Here is a 9,811-nt window from a genome sequence, read left to right on the forward strand (position 1 = left end):
CTAACTAATAGATGTTTTTCTGTGAAGCTGAGTGCATAATAGATATGAAAACTGTAAGCTGAGTTAATTTTGCTCAGAGATTTATTGTAAAAATGACACAATCTTCCAAGTCACTTAGTCCTAGAACAAATCAGTCTCCAAAATACACTTTTTGCACCAAATTTCTATCACATACTCTGATAATTATATTAAAATGTCTTCAGTTAATGTAGTAAAACATTTCTTTTGATACTTCTTTATGTCACTTAAACCCTAAGATTGGCATCCTCCTGTAATGTGATTTTATCTATTTGCAGCCAATTATACATGACAAATCCATGAACAGGAGTCCATATTCCATCTACTTATAATATTAAAAAAAAAATAACCAGTGTTTATGCAAGGTCAATTTGTATATATTTGAAAAGAAAAATCAAGTCAAACTGAGTCCTATAAGATCTTGATTTTAAGTGCAGGGGATTCATGATTTCCTTGTCTTTTTCGATGCAGGAACATATTTACATATATATATATATTACATATATGTATGTTTATTTGAAATCCATTATAATAATAATCCATTATTTTCAGTGTGTTAAAAGTTACATATTTAGCTAATACACAGAATATGGAATGTGATAAGTATCACTATCATTAGAGTTGATAAACAAAGAAGATTGTTACGTTTATAAACAATCCACATTTATGTATTACATATTGAAAATGTTTCAATGTTTTCAAATAAGACAATCAATAGCTGGTATTATGATTTATGCCTTAGGCAAGATGACAAAATGAATATTACCTGTGAGAAAGGCATATTATTTAATCATAATTAATTGGGAATATTTTATCCTTTAAGCACTATTCTTAAATCACTGCAACCTCATGATTCCGTGGATCAGTAAGGACTATTCCCTTTTTTTAAAGACAAAGAAATGAAGGCATAGAAGTTAAATGACTTGCCAGAGAGCACAAAGCTAGCAGTATCCAGTCTGAGATTAAAAATGGATTATTTTCTTTTGTCCTAAAACCATTAGCACAATGGTATGCAAAATCTTCAAGACTGTACAAACTACTACAAATATTGCCAAACAAATTTTTATCCTTAGATAAAATTAAAAAATAATTATCAATAATTTGTTCCATTTTTTTTCTGTTTTTACAGAATTTGAGCAAGTAATTCTACTATTTGTTTGGTAGCAAAAATCAATACTCATACACTATTTACTTGTGCTAACTAGAGCTGATGAAACTTATTGAATTTTGTGTGGTTTCAGTCTGACCATATAGGTAAATTAGTACTTCTGTTCTTTGTTCATTGGACATAGAACAAGAACTAGCAATGACATGCTACAGGCTAGATTTTTGTTGTTGTTCTTGATACAGTATAGTCATTTGTGTACAATATTTTAAATTCTCAATATTGGAATTTATATGTTCAAGTTATTCTTAGGCTTTAAACATTAAAACAATACAAGTTCAATTAAGTAACTGCATAGCCATTCACAAGATGCATTTCAGACAGTATTACTACAGTGCTTTATTTCTTGGCTTTCATTAATCGACAGTAGTATCTGAAGCACTTCATTTATACCTTTAGAGCTAGGAGTCACATCTGGTCTCTAGTAACTAGCTATATTTCTATTTTTTTAGTGATGATCTTTTCAAATGGGACATCATTTTTAATGAATGATTATCCCCAGATATTCAACAAAAGAATGTTTAAAACACACATTGAATCTTCTAGCATTGCTGTCAGATAATTGAGCCACACTGATCTAAATTATCCTTGGCATCAAGCAGGCAGACATAGACTATTTGTTACGCTGCCACAGGGACTTAATTTTGGTGTAAATGTCACTCTTGCCAGCTCTTTGTATAAAGAGTTAATTCCAAGAGTTGTATTTTTTTTCTAATGGAAAGATTTCTTTAGTAATTGATAGGGGAAAAAAAGAAAAAAAAACAACACAGGGTAATAAAAAGCATTCAGTTGAACCAACTGGTTTCCAAAAACAACGTATATTTTAAGACTGCTTTGTGACAGACAGCATTTAGCAATTGATTCAGCATGTTGTCAGGCTTCTGTAGCTCTAACACGCCACTAGAAATGGGGACATCTCACTACTGTACTGAAAGAAGATGCTCAACCCCTCATTAAGTCAGAGGCCCTTGGTGTTGCCAGGTCCCTTCTGTAATGAGATGTCATCACTCTTACTTTTATTACTTTAGTTCATGCTTCCTGTTGTTCACTTCAACTGCATTTCCCTGGGACTGGATTATTCTCTGTTGTGCTCTGAGCACCAGCGCTGTCTCCACACCCGTGCAAGGTTAAGATGCTCCAATAGAGTAACTACTGGGCTTTTCCATGAGGGTGATGTTTTGCTTTCTTTCATGGCCACAACTTGCACAGGTGTTCATTTCTTTTTGGGTTACTGTTGCTGAGATTTCCGATGTAGCTACTACTACACAAGGAGGGTGCAAACCTATTGCTATGCACCCTTCCTCAGCCTCTCATCACTGGACTGTGGCAGTCCACCAAGGCCACAGCAGTCTGCAAGGCAGTCAGGTAGCTCAAATAGAGATACACAGCTGGTGGCTTCTTTCTGCATTGTCTTTCTCACCTCCTCTAAAGCTGTGCTACAAAGCATAGATCAGTCACATGCAAGCTGCCTGCATCTTTCTTCCTTCTGACTTGACAGTGTGTTGAATTTGAGAAGAACCAAGGTCCAGCATGGTTCCGACTTTCATAGCCACTGTCTATTACATTCACCAGGAATATAGAACTTGGGCAACCATATCAAATTAAAACACAGTACAGGTTTTTTTTAAGTACATGTGAAATGGAAACCTGGGACAGAATAGCTTTCTTCTCCTGGCAGTAACAGAATGCCTACACCTACCATCCTACCCCTACGCCTCTGCTTTGGAGACTAACTCCTCTCTCTGACATCCATTAGGAACAGCGTGTTGGAGACTCAGTCCTCTTCTTTCTTTTTTATGTTTCACGCTTTGTAAATGACAATCACTGCTTGATGCAGATGTTGCACTGTATGCCACTCAGGGATGTTTCAATATTAAAAATAGCTATATAAATATAATGGTGATAATAAGGAAGAGAATGCTAGAGGCTTTGAAGGGCACTGCTTGAGCTGCCCAGTGAACATGACCCAGACAAGGCTTTCCAGACAGTGATTAGGAGTATCACTGGTATAAACTGCATTCACTGACAGAATTTCCTCAGCTTGTTGCAGGACTCACCTCACCTGTTGTTTTACAGTCATCAGAGCCCTACTCCAGTCAGTAGGTAATCCAGTCAGTTTATGATATGTCCTTTTCGAAACAAAATGTAAGCAAGCTCTGTATGAGTTACTGAATTTAGACAATCGACAAAAGAAAGTGCAGTTCAAATGTGCTGAGTTTAGGTACAACTAATGCGAGTTCATATTCAGAACTGATGCAGGCATGTAACAGGAAAAGCTAAGATGTGGAATAAATGGTTACATTAGCATGGATGACAACAGTGTTGTTGAGCTACCATGTGGAGGAATGCCTGTAAAGACCAAGCAGTATAAAATAAAGTGGCTACGAGCTGCCCTTTTCTCTCAGGGAAACACGAAACCAGAGCTATGCCTAGGCCTCTGTGGCATTGTTCTCCATGGTCTGACAAGTCCTTTTCTCATCTCCAGCAAACATGATCGATTTTTAAACAGCACCATTGAAAAAGACTCACATTTCCTACTAATAGGAAATGTGAAATGCTCTTCTGCTTATTGCTAGTTTTACATTAAATGTTTTCATTAGGCTCTAACATCACAATGACACATACAGAACCATAACTTTTTATCCTTTTAATTGTATCTCCTAATGAATGAGGCCTTGAGTGCTACAAAGGTGAAACATCTTTGCTGCCTCCCAAAGCCAAAGTTCATGTGGCACCTAAAAAAAGGCTGCAGCCAGGAGATGGGAAGCAGGCTTCCTTCTGCTGTCAGCCACCATCTCCTCACTTAGCTGCGTTGTCCCTGCACGTGTTGTCCCTGCAAGTCAGACTGATTCTAGGACAGTAAGTCCAACACCACAGTAGCTTGCCATCCCAGAAAAGGTTTGCAGCAGACCACTTAACAAAAAAAAACTACTTGTTTATGGAGTCTAAACTGCAGACAAAAGCCATTGAGAAATTAAGAGACCTAAAATTTCTCCAGTGGTAACTCACAGATCAGTAACTCAAAAAGGCAGCCCGAATGTTAAATGGCATTATGTATGTGTCAGCATCCTCTAGAAAAATCCTTCCATGTGAAAAATGTGTCCTGATGGAAGAAGGCAATGCACATCGCATGCTAGAAAAGAAGAGATATTTCCTGGGTGTTACTGCAGTCAGTGAGGCTAATACTGCTCACAAGGAGTTCAGTAACATAGTGTACTACATTTACATATTTTCTTCATCCTCACAATTCAAGCACAGCATATAAGGAGAGAAAGAAAACATCACTGGATATAGCAGCAATAAATAAATTATGTGTTTCTGTGTAACTGTACATGCAGAAAATGTTTGCTTTGCACGTGGTCTTCTCCAGAATAACATAAAGAAAAAACTTCATCTAATGTAGATATCACAGTGGTTTTGCATATTTGTTGGGCTCACTGGATGGAGCTGCTAATTTGTGATCGAAGATACTGCTGTTGGAAAAAAAAGCATTGGCTCCAAGAATAGACTGAGGCCCTTGTTTATGGCGGTACATTGGCAACTGTAAAGTGTTTTTATATAAAACTCCGTCCGGACAGAATGAAAGAATTGTCTCCTAGTTTTCAGTACTATGATCATGTTGGGCCCTTATTATTTGACCAATGAAAAACTGATTGCATGGAAAAACAAGTGGGGCCAGATGGGCGACCACAGAACAGGCTTTACCGTGAAGACTGTTTCAGATAAAACCAGCTTATTTAAAATAAAATAAAAAATAAAAATAAATAAATAAATAAATAGAGCACTTATACTTGTCTTGATTAGACACACAGCTTAATAAGTCAGAGTTACTACATTAGGCTGTCAGCTTCTATGGGGATTCAGATTCAGATGCACTACAGTTGTGTTTTTTTAATGTGTCACTTCAATGTCAGAATCAGGCAAAAAAAAAAAAAAAAAAAAAGGGTGTTTTGTTGTTAATCAGAAATTATAATATGTTACCCTACAAAGTGTGGACTACACATTCTCGTGCAGTAGACAGGGATTTTTTCATGGACTTATTCTTACGAAGCCACTAAGATGATAGCAAAGGAACTAACTAGCCGCGGCAGTCTTTGCCTCTTGCACAACTGTAGTGTGACCTCTGGCAGGCTGCAGTGTGGCTCTGCAATTGTACTTGTGACCACGAGTAAAGCACAACAGAACTCTGAGTACGCTGTTATCAACACCCAGCTAGACTGAACTCATGGGGGTTTTTTGAGATTTATACTAATCGCTGTGAGATAATTCCCATGTTAAACTAATTACTCTGGCTGTAATGAATGGATGGTATAAATAAATTAAGAATCAGAATAGCAACAAAATCCCTTATTTCACAACTGCACTGTCTGCCTCATCTGATTAACACTAAAGAAAGTTACTTAGAAACTAAACAAACGAAACGAGAAGAAAGAAACCTGAGTACGTATTGTAGAAATGTAGAAGAAGAATAAAATATTTTTTCAAATGTAATTACTTTTAATATATGCTTGTGGAAGGTCTAATACTATGTATGCTGTCTCTGTAATTTTTGCTGTACATAACTGGGGACAGCGAATACACTGATTTTTTCTATGTCTCTGTTTAAGCATAAGACTTTGTAATGATTTTTTTTAAAGAGGAAAAACATCGAAGAGCAAACTATGTACTTGCTTCCTATAAGTGTATTGTACTCTTCAGTTTTTATGGAAACTGATTGTAATAGATAAAGCCTTTTGACCAGCTGTTGATGTTTAGTGTAAAATTCTGTTTGTTTGTAATGGGGGGAAAAAAAAAAAAAAGATGGGGCTGTCAATCAAACATGCTCCCAGTGAGTCTGTACAGTGAGAATTGTATTAATACCTGCAGACTGCATTTGACTAATATGATTTGAAGAAAGGTTGCTTAAGCTAATAATGTTTCCTTACAGCTTACGGCTTTTATGAATTCTTCTGGCATGGGTTGTACTAGTAGAAACAGTTTTTTCTTTCCAAGGAGCAAAATATTTTTGTATGCTTTTAATTGCTTATTAAAATCTGAGGTCAGGTCACTCATTAGCTGTAATCTGAAGCCATAACTGACCTTCACCAGATACCTGTTTAAAAGATCATAGTAGAGAAAGAAATTCTGTCCAGTTCATCAACAGCTATAATAACACAGGCAGGAACACAAATGACACAAAAACCATTTGGATGCTTTTCCTGCGTCTCAGTATGACTTTAATGGCTAGTATTTTCTGATTACCAATTTGTAAAAAAAGAAAAACATAATTAAAATAGATATTTAGATTTAAATGAAACTTTCTAATATTTTTGAAATATCCCTGGAAATGCTTCTTTGCTTTTAGGATTATGAGAGAAACCGATTTTTCGTATACTTCCCACTTTCAAATATCTAATTTTTTTATGCTATTTCCAGTTCATTTTGTTAGAGTGAAATGTGATGCTATGACCAGATTTCCAGGCCTCAAACTGTTTGGTGTTTAGCTGTAGCTACATTGTTCAAAATCAATTTAATTTGAATTGTGGTGGGGATGCTACTTGCAAACCACTTGCTACCACTGTTGGTAACGCACAAGAGTTGCATTGCCTGTCAAAACAGTCAAAGAAAATGCATATAACAAAATGAATCACTCTGAAAAGCAGAATTCATTTCTAAAATCAAACGCCTCACAGAGTTAACTTTTTTTTTTTCTGAAGCTTATTTGTATAATAACTATAATGTATCTTAACTGGCTTGTAGATACAAAAAGCAAAAACCACAAACAAGCGATGGCAAACCTGGTAAAACCCTGGTTCCATTGAAAACAATGGCAAAATTCCCACTGATTTCTGTGAAGCCAGGAGTTCACCCAGTGTTTTTACACCTGCAGTTTTCTTCTGATCTTTATCCCTTGTTTAATATAACTGACCTAATTTATGTATATGTGAGTAAAACTACAGCCTGATTCATTTAGAAAGTGACCATTTGAGGGTTTTTATTTTTTATTATAAATTTCCTAGGACCAGCATTCTTGTCAAATGAAAAGTTTCTATATTACTTTAGAATGTAATAGATTTTTGTCTTATTTTATGTCCTGTAAATTATTAGTTTAATACTGCTAGCATTCCATAATAATGCACACATGATTTTTGAATGTTTTCTGTAAATGACAATCAATGTTGATGAAGTTCCTTTCTTTAATGCTGAAGAAAATTAAAAAAAAATCCTGCATAAGAAAATAAAGTCTGTTTTGTTATTTTTTTCCCCAATTCCCTTTAAATCAGCTGAATTTGTCAGGAAAAAGTAATGTGTATGCATTTTCAAAAAAGAGTAAAAATAAAAGCCTAAAAATAAGGAGTCTATATTTACTTTCATGATTTCTAGTAATCTATTAGATTAAGTATTGCATATTTCTCCATCAATGCACCAAAAGTGGCTCGGTTTTGCAATTTAAATTACAGCTGCATCTTTTGAATATGTAAATTGTTAGATTTCTTCATTTATTTCTCTGTTATTTTAAGGAAACCCTTAGCTAGTAGAAGGCCAAAAGACTTAGAGCAAGAGGCATTTTCATGAAGGCGTGCTGAACAATAATACAACAGCAGGCTGTCCTATTAAGAAAAAGACACTGCATTTAGAAGAACAGACAATTACATCTTTTTTTTTTTAAGTTTGTGTATTTCCAATGGTAATTAATAATGAAAGATGAAACAAAAAGCTAGCTGTTAAAGACGGTACCCTTCAAATATACAACCACCTAATTTTTAGAAGGACAAATTCAAATCAGGAGAAAATCCAGAAAGAATATCTAAGGCTTCATTTTGCAAGTTGCTAAGCATAAACCTAAAGCCAGCTATGTATTTAAATGTTTCTCAAAACACATTTAGGTGCTGGAATGCCATAAGTGCATCTCAGCATATTTAAGTTTTCAAGTCCTAGAGATTTAAGACTTATCCGGAGATTTTGCATCCATCTAATATAAATGTAAGAATAAGTGCATGCATGACCATCTATGTTTCAGGCTTCATGAAAATGAATGGTTTACTAGCCCCATTAAATAAATGCATTGTTGTGTTCAACTGTATGATAAGTATGCTTGTGGTATTTGAATAAGCATTGCTTCAGTATCGTAGGTGATTATTTCATATTAATTTGCACATTTTAAAGCTGGAAAATCAGAAACTGTATTCTGAAACAATACAAACAGGTTTTGTGTAGTTTGCATTTCCCTTCTTTTGTATTTAAAGACTGCAATACCTTTCTTGTCCTTCTATGAAGAAAAGACGTGGTAAAAAACCTTCTCTTGAAAGGCAAACAAACTTTCATAGGTACTAATAGGCAAACAGTACAGTCACCAACACTGAGAGGAGACAATGTTATGGTTGTATGATTTTTGTTGTATTGTTGATATTCCACATCATAACATCATGTGGTGTGTTGGGAGTTAAAGAGCTAATGCTCCAGCTGCATTCTGGGTATTCTTGTCCAGGAATCAAACCCAGCTCAGGGCGGTAAGAACCCCGGCTCCTAACCACTAGCCCAGGAGCATTAGCTCTTTAACTCTGTGTTAACCATAACAGACATACAGAATGCTATTTTAAAAGAGAGTTACAGGGCACGGCCCCCTATTCTGTAGTGCAAGCTCAGTGTCAATGTAGCTCCGTCATCCAGGCTTATGACAGCTTTATTCCTGCGCGTACAAACTGTCCTACACATTTTGCATGTTATAGTTAATCAAAGATAGATGGTGATTCAGATTAATATAAGTTCTCAAGAAACACAATAGCAAAATGTTTTACACAATACAACATCGGATAACAATTATCAGTCCCAGAAGGATTATACACTTACAGGTATTCACTCAATTAATTACTTGTGTATTCAAATGTAGTCTTCTGCATCATGCTGTAAGGTAGATGCATCTAATGATTACTTACCATATACTTTGAGCAACATCTTCATAGCAGGAGCAGCCTCATGAAATGGGATAGACATTCCCAAAAGTAGTCCTGCATTTAGAATGGGTGAATCAAAACCTGGCTGAGCAATTTCTCTGCCTCTTCCCCTTCTTCATAGGCCTCTACTCTACACCTCTACTCACCATGAAAGAAAATCTTCTGAAAACTGGATTGAATGATCCTTTGGGGGGATAGAGACAAATTTTAACTGTTCCTGATGTGAAGTACCGGTTTGTTGTGAAAGGTTGAGGTAATTTTAGTGTTATGGGCCACGCTTCTGTTCCTGGAAAATGCTTCCTTACCTTCCTATATATTCAATAGTTTTGTTCAGTGGTCTATGTATATGAAGGAAACAAGACTTACAGAAGACTTACAAGTTTCAGTTAGATGAAAGGACTCTGAACTGAGAAGGGTTTTATTTCAGTTATGTTGAACAGACTAATAAAAATTACCTCATCCTACAGACATGCATTAAAACACCACGTGTAGCTATGGTTCTCCAAAGATCAGAGTAAATCTTTCATGCAGTTTTTCTGCCTGTAAGAGTTCCGTGCAGCAGGTCAGAGAGGTTTGTTAGTCCTGCCCACATTGCACAAGGGTACCTTGCTTGACATCCACCTGCTGCTGCTGCTGCTCAAGGCCTCTGGGCTCACATGCATGGGCTCTTGGGAGAACCTAGGGCAACTCCAAA

The sequence above is a fragment of the Cyrtonyx montezumae genome, unplaced genomic scaffold, assembly GCF_038088225.1.
Source record: "Cyrtonyx montezumae isolate F1298 unplaced genomic scaffold, pur_monq_1.0 scaffold_36, whole genome shotgun sequence".
Lineage (NCBI taxonomy): Eukaryota > Metazoa > Chordata > Aves > Galliformes > Odontophoridae > Cyrtonyx > Cyrtonyx montezumae.